The 4288-nt window shown below is 44.2% G+C and overlaps 1 non-coding gene across 1 annotated transcript; it reads left to right on the top strand.

Annotated features, from left to right (window-relative positions):
* Positions 1-2957: 2957 nt before the first annotated feature.
* LOC111827723 lies at positions 2958-3061 on the top strand. The gene has a single exon (XR_002831411.1). It is a non-coding gene; the product is annotated as a U6 spliceosomal RNA (small nuclear RNA).
* The last annotated feature ends 1227 nt before the right edge of the window (positions 3062-4288 follow it).

The following is a 4288-nucleotide window of genomic DNA, read 5'->3' as shown; positions in this document are numbered from 1 at the left end:
GTAGTTGGGGTGCTTCCCTGGGCTGGAAAAACTTTAGCTAAATCAGAAAGCAGGTCTAATTAAGCAAGTTTATTCTATATATAGAAAAGGCTAAGTTGCAATACATATAAAGCTCTCACTGGCACCAATCACATGCATGTTTCTATCTGTCATTGTTGTTTTTTTTAAATTAAATCTTTATTGTTCAGATTATTACAGTTGTTCCTCTTTTTCCCCCCCATAGCTCCCCTCCACTCGGTTCCCACCCCACCCTCCACCCTCACCTCCCCCCGCAACTGTCCTCATCCATAGGTGCACGATTTTTGTCCAGTCTCCACCCACACCCCTTTCCCCCCCAAGAATAGTCAGTCCACTCCCTTTCTATGCCCCTGATTCTATTATGTTCACCAGTTTATTCTGTTCATTCAATTATTTATTCACTTGATTTTTAGATTCACTTGTTGATAGATGTGTTTTTGTTGTTCATAATTTGTATCTTTACCTTTTTCTTCTTCTTCCTCTTCTTTTTTTTTTAAATATATTTTATTGATATTTTACAGAGAGGAAGGGAGAGAGATAGAGAGTTAGAAACATCGATGAGAGAGAAACATCGATCAGCTGCCTCCTGCACATCTCCCACTGGGGATGTGCCCGCAACCCAGGTACATGCCCTTGAACGGAATCGAACCCGGGACCTTTCAGTCCGCAGGCCAACGCTCTATCCACTGAGCTAAACCGGTTTCGGCTTCTTCCTCTTCTTAAAGGATACCTTTCAGCATTTCATATAATACTGGTTTGTTGGTGATGAACTCCCTTAGCTTTTCCTTATCTGTGAAGCTCTTTATCTGACCTTCAGTTCTGAATGATAGCTTTGCTGGATAAAGTATTCTTGGTTGTAGGTTCTTGGCATTCATCACTTTGAATATTTCTTGCCACTCCCTCTGGCCTGCATAGTTTCTGTTGAGAAATCAGCTGACAGTCGTATGGGTACTCCCTTGTAGGTAATTGACTGTCTTTGTCTTTCTCTTGCTGCTTTTAGGATACTCTCTTTGTCTTTTGCTCTTGGCATTTTAATTATGATGTGTCTTGGTGTGGTCCTCTTTGGATTCCTTTTGTTTGGGGTTCTCTGCGCTTCCTGGACTTGGAAGTCTATTTCTTTCACCAGGTAGGGGAAGTTTTCTGTCATTATTTCTTCAAATAGGTTTTCAATATCTTGCTCTCTCTCTTCTTCTGGCACCCCTATAATTCGGATGTTGGTACACTTGAAGCTGTCCCAGAGGCTCCTTACACTATCTTCGTATTTTTGGATTCTTTTTTCATTTTGCTTTTCCATTTGGGTGTTTTTTGCTTCTTCGTATTTCAAATCTTTGACTTGATTCTTGCGATCCTCTGGTCTGCTGTTGGGAATCTGTATAATATTCTTTATTTCAGTCAGTGTATGCTTAATTTCTAGTTGGTCCTTTATCACAACATCAAGGGTCTCACTAGATTTCTTGAGGGTCTCATTAAGTTTATTGGCGGTTTCTAGAAAATTCTTGAAAAATCTTAAAAGTGTGGTTTTGAACTCTATATCAAGTAGTTTGCTTTCCTCCATTTCTGTCATTTGTGTCCTGTTTCTTTGTCTCGGCATTTTTTATGCTTCGCTGTCGATAGAGTGGCTTTCTGTGCTAAGTGTCCTATAGGGCCCAGTGGCTCAGCCTCCCCAATTACCTGAGGTAGACACTCTTGGTGCACCCCCTTGTGGGCTTTGTGCACAGTCTTGTTGTAGTTAAGCCTTGATTGTTGTAGGTAACACTGGGAGGAATTGACCTCCAGGCCAATTGGCTGTGAGAATCAGCTGTGTCTACGGTGGGAGAACTTCTGTGCTGAAGACACCCTTCTGGGGCAAGACTTGCTTCAGTGGGGCTTTGGTGCTCACTGAGTCTGCCCCCTGAGTGTGTTCCTTATGGATCTGAGGAGTTGTAATTGGATGGTCCCACTCTGACCACTGGGTACACTGGCTCTTGGATCTAAGGAGGTGCTAATCTAGCCTCTGCCTAAGGCTACCCAGCAGAAGCCAGCTGTAAAGCAATGCAAGTTGCCCTGGGGCCTTGGGGCAGCTGCAGTTCCTTAAGTAATTTTCAGATTACAAAGGGCCGGGCCTTTCATATGCAAAAGCCTCTGTGCACGGCTTGGGCGGGGCTGGGTCCCAGGGGATCAACAGGGTGGGTGGAGCGAGCAGTATGGCTGCTCTCAGTCCTGCCCTCAGAGGCCCCGGCAATCACTGCGAGCGCCTCCGAGAGAAAGCTGCCCTCGAGTTCCGACTGATGCCAGACAGTCCAGTTTCTCCCCATATGAGCCTAGGTCCCCAGAGACTCGCCCAGAACTGGAGCTCAGAGCTTGAGATTCCCTCCCGATTGAAAAAGGCAATCGTGTCCTCAGCCGCCAGCCCTCTCCGCATGCACCTCCGCACCTTTGTATTTTACTTCCGCACCACACCTTCTCTGAGTCTCGGTATGCTTTTTTCTTTCCTTCTAGTTGTAGAATTTCCACTCAGCCAGCATTCCTGTGGTTCTGGAAGATGTCTGTTCCATCTTTTAGTTGTATTTTTGAAGTGGTTGTGCGAGGCAGCAATCACCGGTGTTAACCTATGCCGCCATCTTGGTTTCTCTCTATCTGTCATTGTTGATCATTAATTTGGTTGACATTTCCATTGTAGAGAAAGGGAGAATAGCGATATTAAAATATTTCTTCTAATTAATTTCCTTTCAATGTGCATGAATCTGTGCACCGGGCCACTAGTATCTTAATAAAGCTATTACGCTGTTAATGGAAGATGAGGAAGTCATTTTCAGCCTTAAGGGAAGCTGACCTTGATTTAAGATCCAAATTATTTTGACATCTGATGTTTTAAATTAAAAATGTAGGTGAATTTTGCTTTCTACTCATGACATATCCATATTTTAGTTCCAAAAAGTCTTTATAAAAAAATTAGCCTGGTGCTTGCTTTGGCAGCACATATACTAAAATTGGAACAGTACAGAGATTAGCTTAGTCCCTGTGCAAGGATGACATGAAAATTCATGAAGTGTTCCATCGCCCTGGGTGGGCACTGGTGTCCTCATATTGGGCTTGGAGAAGTAGTTCCAGAGACCCACTCTGGGCGTGTGCCCAGGCTCTCTGTGACGCCCACCTGATCGTTAAAAAAAAAAAGTTAGCCTGGGATAGATTCCATGTTTATCCCTTGGCTCTCCCATCACAGAGAGTATTTTAACATAATCCTATATAATAAAAGCCTAATATGCAAATCGACTGAACGGCAGAACAACCGGTTGCTATGATGCCCACTGACCACCAGGGGGCAGACACTCAATGCAGGAGCTGCCCCCAGCCCACGGGCCCCAGGCCAAGGAGGGTGCTAGCAGGGGCCCCCTGGTCGCCCTGCAGATTGGCCCTAATCGCCGGCCAGGCCTAGGGACCCTACCCTTGCACAAATTTTGTGCATTGAGCCTCTAGTCTATATATATAAAGGCTAATATGCAAAGTGTCCCCTTGGGATTTCAACTGGGAGTTTGATCGCTCGCTATGATGTGCGCTGACCACCCAGGAGGCAGTGTGGAATGAAGGAAGGCTCTGGCTGGCAGCCGGCAGGTGGGGAAGGAAGGCCCCAGCCAGCAGCTGGAAGACCCCAATCGGCCCTGATCGCCAGCCAGGCCTGGGAACCCTACCCGTGCATGAATTTCGTGCACCGGGCCTCTAGTTATAACATAACTTATCAGAAAGAAAGGATTTCTTAGAATATTAACAATAAGAATTCAGTTTCTCCTTAAATAAATAGTTACTGAGCACCCATTCTATTTGAGGCATAAGCTAGTTGCTGGGGATATTGGGGATATGGCTGTGTACAGCAGTGAACTTACTATTTCAGGGAAGAGTGATTTTTTTTTAAAAGTGATTTTTAAAAATATATTTTAAATAGATGATAGGGTTTTAAAAAGTAATTTTTAAATTAAAAAACCCTGGTCCGTCTATTCTTATAAAAACACACATTTAAAAAACCAGAATTATAGCTCTGGGTGGCTCAGTTGATTGGAGTGTCATCCTGTACACCAAAAGGTTGTGGGTTCAATTCCCAGTCAGGGCACATACCTAGGCTTCGGGTTCGACTGGTTGGGGCCCATATGGGAAGCAACCAATCGCTGTTTCTCTCTCACATTAATTTTCTCTCTCTCCCCTTCCCTCTCTTTCTAAAATCAATAAAAACATATTCTCAGGTGAGGATTAAAAAAAATATATTGTATTTTGCAACTTGCATTTTCCCCCTCAACCA

This window comes from Myotis lucifugus, unplaced genomic scaffold (genome assembly GCF_000147115.1).
Source record: "Myotis lucifugus unplaced genomic scaffold, Myoluc2.0 scaffold_208, whole genome shotgun sequence".
Taxonomy (NCBI): Eukaryota; Metazoa; Chordata; class Mammalia; order Chiroptera; family Vespertilionidae; genus Myotis; species Myotis lucifugus.
The sequence above is the reverse complement of the archived record's forward strand: the minus strand, read 5'-3'. Positions and strand labels throughout refer to the sequence as shown.